Raw genomic sequence first — 7,480 nt, 5'->3', positions numbered from 1 at the left:
TGTATCTATATCTATATCTATATCTGTATCTGTATCTGTATCTATATCTGTATCTATATCTGTATCTGTATCTATATCTATATCTATATCTGTATCTATATCTGTATCTATATCTGTATCTGTATCTATATCTGTATCTATATCTGTATCTATATCTGTATATCTATATCTGTATATCTATATCTATATCTGTATCTATATCTATATCTGTATATCTATATCTATATCTATATCTATATCTGTATCTATATCTGTGTATCTATATCTGTATCTATATCTGTATCTATATCTGTATCTATATCTGTATATCTATATCTGTATCTATATCTGTGTATCTATATCTGTATCTATATCTGTATCTATATCTGTATCTATATCTATATCTATATCTGTATCTATATCTATATCTGTATCTATATCTGTATCTATATCTGTATATCTATATCTGTATCTGTATCTGTATCTATATCTGTATCTGTATCTATATCTGTATCTATATCTGTATCTATATCTGTATCTGTATCTATATCTATATCTGTATCTGTATCTATATCTATATCTGTATCTATATCTGTATCTATATCTATATCTGTATCTATATCTGTATCTATATCTGTATCTATATCTGTATATCTATATCTGTATCTATATCTGTATCTATATCTATATCTGTATCTATATCTGTATATCTATATCTATATCTATATCTATATCTGTATCTATATCTGTATCTGTATCTATATCTGTATCTATATCTGTGTATCTATATCTGTATCTATATCTGTATCTATATCTGTATCTATATCTATATCTGTATCTATATCTGTATATCTATATCTGTATCTATATCTGTATCTGTATCTGTATCTGTATCTATATCTGTATCTATATCTATATCTGTATCTATATCTGTATCTATATCTATATCTGTATCTGTATATCTATGTCTGTATCTATATCTATATCTATCTATATCTGTATCTATATCTGTATATATATATATATCTGTATCTATATCTGTATATATATATATATCTGTATCTATATATCTACATCCACTGATATCAGGAATGATAAATACAGAATAGAATAATCACGGCATATTCGCTGTACTTAAAGGGACAGTACATCCATTAAAGGAGAACTCCAACTCCGCTACCAATTAACCAAAAAAGGAGTCAATAATTGAAAATATAATTCACTCCTTCAGACACAATAATCTGTAATTAACTAAAATACAAAATAAATCAAAAATTAACCCCCTCCCCCACCCCCCCCCCCTTTTTTTTTTTTTTTACTTCATATTTCCCCTACTACCGCCCTCTGCATCTCCTCTTCTATCTGTTCACCTCTCTGACTTCTCTTTACACCTTTTGTACGATTTCTTCATATATCCCCAACAAAATACAGCATGTAATCTCTCATACAGGTGTGACTAATCTCACGTGGATCACACGCTCCCCAAATGGGCACACACATCATAGGACACGCATCCCCACGTGATATTCTTCCCCGGCATTTCACATTCCCTCACAAGTAGGTCGATAATTAACATACCTATAACGATTTATCTATTACACTCTTTGTATCTGCTGGTTTGCTATATACCTTGTCACGGCTCCTCCCACAACGCCACGCCCACAGCAACTAGCTAACCGAGGCGCATACGTGACTTGGGGTAAGAGGGAATAAAGGGGACTAAACTTTGAATATATAAAGCCGTATATAAGATGAGCCGTGATATAATTTATGGGGATATGGATGTAGGCGGGACATTAGTCCTAGGTCAATTGACCCTGGGGGGGTGTTCCTGTACCCGCCCACAGGCTGTTCTGGGTGCCGAACTACCCAAAGTCAATTGGAGCAAAACCAGCTTGAATCAACAAGTCGGGGATTGGATTTCCGACACCAGCGCATCAGTCCGATCGCAACAGTACCAAACACCATCCGACTATCGCACTCCAGCGCCACCTAACCATTTCCTGCATTTTCCTGGCATTCTACAGAGGCCACAAATACGGTTTTTACATGCCGATGTAACCCACAGAGTGTCCAATCAGAAGGAAGTATTTTCATCTCTCTGCAACTAATATTTTAGCTTTTATGAGGGATGAAACATACTCCTTTGATCCGTGTATATACTTTTAGAGCTCCATACAGATAGGAGCCCCCTGCTGTCATGAAGTCGAAATGTCTGCATTTCTCTTTTCAGCTTCAGGAAGATGGCTGAGTCTGATTACATATAGGTGACAAAGTCTTATGAGCACCCAGGTGTCACTTCCAGAGGAAGCTCTGTCCCTTCAGATGCTGATTGGTGACCATCTGTCTCTGAGTACCTTATTTCTTTAATGACAAGGACTGAAACTACATCTACCATTACATATTGCTACAGATCATATCTTATCTACTCAAATCTGTACATTTATGTCACATGCCTCTGATATAAAGATATACCTCACCTCGATCTGTACTACAATTCAAACCCATAGCCCGTCTGCGGAACGGGATGCTGCATATTGTGTCTATGTTCGGACTGTAACTCACATTTCTATGTACATTGATCTGCCTTAACTTTCCCAATAAAATTATTTTTGGAAAAAAAAATTAAAATAAATAAATAATATAAACGACATAATCTAGCCAAAAACCTGCAGTCACAAATAATAGGTAAGTGAAAATCAGCGGTTATAATAAACAATACTCAAATCCCAAATTATTTTATCAAAAACATTAAATTTAAAAATTTGTGAGAAAGCAATATCTATATTCAAACCATTCGGTTTCCATGAATTGAATTCATATATCCAACGTGTCTCTTTTTTGATATTTCAGTAACCCCCCCCCCCCGGAGGTATTCCCGAGTGTAGCTCGGGGTAAAGTTTCAGCACCACAAGCGGTGACCCCCCCCCAGCTACACTCGGGAATACACTGCAGCGTTGCTCCGGGATCCCTCGATCACTTACCTTGTCCTGCGCTCCCGCGATGTCCCCCCTGCAGTGTCCCCTGTAATGTCCTCCGGCCAATGCCGGCATCTGTCTTCCGGGTTCCATTTCCTGCGACGTCGGGACGTACGGGGGATGGAACTGGCGGGAATTTGAAAGTTGAAAAAGTGACATTCACTAAATACAGTAAAATCACATCGTATAACATTCCTGTATCAAACCATTTCACATACATGTTGTCCCGAGTGCTTTGTCCGGCGCCCTGCCTGCATTTTTACTGCCCTTTGTGCCTGGAAACTGACAAACATCCATGGCGTCCAAAAAGCGTCCCTTTAGGTCAGACGCGGTTTTAGACCGGCTAGAGAACAGCGATAGTAAATCAGAACCACTTGCAGAATTGAGTGATAATGATTGGTGGGGGAAATTCCTCATCAGACACTGAAAACGATTCTGCGACTGAGCTCAGCGATGGGCCAACTTGGCGCTATATTTCACATTTCAGTGTTCTTGGTTTGATTATATTATTGAATTACATTTATTATTATTATATTATTATTTTTTATGATTATTTATTATATTATTATTTATGATTTCGTGTTTCAAGTTTTATCCTCCCCGGGATGTTTACTAGACTCTTGTCCGGACAGATTTCAGGGAGTTATTCCAAAGAATTACAGGCCGACAATAAAAAATACATATTTCCATGCAAAAAAAAGTACCGCTTTGAGCACAGAAATCCTGACATCATCAGACCGCTAGGGAGGTTGACCATATCAGTTCCTCTCCAATGATGTTTCATTTTTTCTATACCATAAAATGTAAGCAAACTGGGATCACTATTATGTTTTAATTTAAAGTGCGACACATTATGATTGTCAAAGACTTCTTTTATATTATGTTCTCCTCTTCTAATCTTCAGAAGCCGCACTGTCCTCCCCACATATCGGAGATCACACGGGCATTCTAAGACATACACCACGTCTGAAGAGGCACAAGAAATCAAAGAATCAATTTTATATTCTTTATTAGTGGATGCAGAACAAAAATGTTTTCTTTTCTTTTTATGTTCTCTTCTAATAGTGTTCCATGCCTTACACCTATTGCAGTGGGAAAACCTTCTATATCAGGGAATAAATGTAACGTTTTTGGTGGATCTATAACATTATGGACGATTCTAGTCCTCAGTCACCTATTGTTCCTATATACAAATCTGGAATGATATTATTTACTCCTAAAAGTCAATTTACCAGAATTAAAAGAAACTGCAGTGAAGGGGTGAGGGGCACGAGACCCCCGATGTTCCGTCATATCAGGTATATATATCGAGGTGAGGGGCACAAGACCCCCGATGTTCCGTCATATCAGGTATATATCGGGGTGAGGGGCACGAGACCTCCGATGTTCCGTCCTATCAGGTATACAATGGGGTGAAGGGCACGAGACCCCCGATGTTCCGCCATATCAGGTATATATCGGGGTGAGGGGCACGAGACCCCCGATGTTCCGTCATATCAGGTATATATCGGGGTGAGGGGCACGAGACCCCCGATGTTCCATCATATCAGGTATATATATCGAGGTGAGGGGCACGAGACCCCCGATGTTCCGTCATATCAGGTATATATCGGGGTGAGGGGCACGAGACCCCCGATGTTCCGTCATATCAGGTATATATATCGAGGTGAGGGGCACGAGACCCCCGATGTTCCGTCATATCAGGTATATATATCGAGGTGAGGGGCACGAGACCCCCGATGTTCCGTCATATCAGGTATATATCGGGGTGAGGGGCAGGAGACCTCCGATGTTCCGTCATATCAGGTATACAATGGGGTGAGGGGCACGAGACCCCCTATGTTCCGTCATATCAGGTATATATCGGGGTGAGGGGCACGAGACCCCCGATGTTCCGTCATATCAGGTATACAATGGGGTGAGGGGCACGAGACCCCCGATGTTCCGCCATATCAGGTATATATCGGGGTGAGGGGCACGAGACCCCCGATGTTCCATCATATCAGGTATATATCGGGGTGAGGGGCACGAGACCCCCGATGTTCCGTCATATCAGGTATATATCGGGGTGAGGGGCACGAGACCCCCGATGTTCCGTCATATCAGGTATACAATGGGGTGAGGGGCACGAGACCCCCGATGTTCCGCCATATCAGGTATACATCGGGGTGAGGGGCACGAGACCCCCTATGTTCCGTCATATCAGGTATACATCGGGTTGAGGGGCACGAGACCCCCTATGTTCCGTCATATCAGGTATACATCGGGGTGAGGGGCACGAGACCCCCGATGTTCCGTCATATCAGGTATATATCGGGGTGATATCAGAGGAAAAGGGGACACGACCTCTGATGGGGGAGGAGGACAAGGAGGCATGACCTCTGATGGGGGAGGGGGACAAGGAGGCATGACCTCTGATGGGGGAGGGGGACAAGATCCTGATGGGGGAGGGGGACAAGGGGACACGACTTGTGATGGGGGAGGGGGACAAGGGGACACGACCTCTGATCGGGGAGGGGGACAAGAGGACACGACCTCTGATGGAGGAGGGGGACAAGGGGACACGACTTCTGATGGGGGAGGGGGACAAGGGGACACGCCCTCTGATGGGGGAGGGGGACACGCCCTCTTATGGGGGAGGGGGACACGGGGACATGCCCTCTGATGGGGGAGGGGGACAAGGGGACACGCCCTCTGATGGGGGAGGGGGCACGCCCTCTGATGGGGGAGGGGGACACGGACACGCCCTCTGATGGGGGAGCGGGACATGCACTCTGATGGGGGAGGGGGACAAGGGGACATGACCTCTGATGGGGGAGGGGGACAAGGGGACACGATCCTGATGGGACCCCCAGGGAACAGTCACATGACACTGAACGGGAAACGTTTGTATTGCAGACATTGTGCGCAGCGACATCTCTCTGGACAAACAGAAAGGCTGCAAAATCGCTCAGCACCCCGACACCATGCTGGAGCTGCAGAGGGAGAAGGCGGCTCAGATGCACCTCATCCTGCTGAAGGAACATTTCTCCAACACCTACAGCAACCTGACACTAACAGGTAAGGACCCGACGTATGGTACATGTATGACTACCATGTATGATGTATGACTACCATGTGATATCTATGTACCATGTATGGTGAATGGTACCCCCTCCAGTACCATGTCCTATCCTTTTTCATACACACTCCAAAAAATGAAATGCAGACTTTGTAATCCGAGTCACATGAAGTCGATTCTCTCTCCTGGGATATGGATCTGGTCAGGTAAGTCGCAGAGGATCTGGTCAGGTAAGTCACAGAGGGGGTTGTTCATCAGTTTCAGCTGCTTTGGTGTTCATGAAATTAACAACAGGTGCACTAGATGGGCAACAATGAGACGACCCCCAAAACAGGAATGGTTTTACAGGTGGAGGCCACTGACATTTTTTTCCTTCTCATCTTTTCTGACTGTCTCTCACTGGTTCTGCATTTGGCTCGGGTCAGTGTCACTACTGGTAGCATGAGGCCATACCTGGACCCTACAGAGGTTGTACAGGCAGTCCAACTCCTCCAGGATGGCACATTAATACCTGCCATTGCCAGAAGGTTTGCTGTCCCTCCCAGCACAGTCTCAAGAGCATGGAGGAGATTCCAGGAGACAAGAGCATGGAGGAGATTCCAGGAGACAAGAGCACGGAGGAGATTCCAGGAGACAGGCAGTTCCTCTAGGAGGGCTGGACAGGGCCGTAGAAGGTCCTTAACCCATCAGCAGGACCGGTATCTGCTCCTTTGTGCAAGGAGGAACAGGATGAGCCCTGCCAGAGCCCTACAGAATGACCTCCAGCAGGCCACTGGTGGGAATGTCTCTGACCAATCAGAAACAGACTTCATGAGGGTGGCCTGAGGGCCCGACATCCTCTAGTGGCCCCTGTGCTCACTGCCCGGCACCATAGAGCTGGATTGGCATTTGCCATTGAACCCCAGAATTGGCAGGTCCGCCACTGGCACCCTGTGCTTTTCACAGATGAGAGCAGGTTCCCCCTGAGCACATGTGACAGACGTGAAAGGGTCTGGAGAAGCCGTGGAGAACGTTCTGCTGCCTGTAACATGGTTCAGCATGACTGCATTGGTGGTGGGTCAGTGATGGTCTGGGGGGGCATATCCATGGAGGGACACACAGACCTCTACAGGATAGACAATGGCACCCTGACTGCTATTAGGTATCGGGATGAAATCCTTGGATCCATTGTCAGACCCTACGCCAGTGCAGTGGTTCCTCCTGGTACAGTGGGTCCTGGGTTCCTCCTGGTGCAGTGGGTCCCGGGTTCCTCCTGGTGCAGTGGGTCCCGTGTTCCTCCTGGTGCGGTGGGTCCTGGGTTCCTCCTGGTGCAGTGGGTCCCGGGTTCCTCCTGGTGCAGTGGGTCCCGTGTTCCTCCTGGTGCAGTGGGTCCCGTGTTCCTCCTGGTGCGGTGGGTCCTGGGTTCCTCCTGGTGCAGACAATGCCCGGCCTCATGTGGGGAGAGTATGCAGGCAGTTCCTGG

The 7,480-nt window shown here is 45.0% G+C and overlaps 1 pseudogene across 1 annotated transcript in view; it reads left to right on the top strand.

The window, feature by feature from the left end:
• The window catches only part of LOC149435369 (inactive heparanase-2-like), a 279,818-nt pseudogene that overhangs the window by 61,533 nt on the left and 210,805 nt on the right, over positions 1–7,480 (top strand). Inside the window, exon 3 of the transcript XR_016308497.1 lies at positions 5,856–6,017. The product of XR_016308497.1 is annotated as an inactive heparanase-2-like (transcript). The remainder of the gene's footprint in view (positions 1–5,855; positions 6,018–7,480) is intronic.

Source organism: Staurois parvus, unplaced genomic scaffold (genome assembly GCF_062004578.1).
Source record: "Staurois parvus isolate SC_StPar_1 unplaced genomic scaffold, SC_StPar_1.0 ptg001527l, whole genome shotgun sequence".
NCBI classification, from domain to species: Eukaryota; Metazoa; Chordata; class Amphibia; order Anura; family Ranidae; genus Staurois; species Staurois parvus.
The sequence above is the reverse complement of the archived record's forward strand: the minus strand, read 5'-3'. Positions and strand labels throughout refer to the sequence as shown.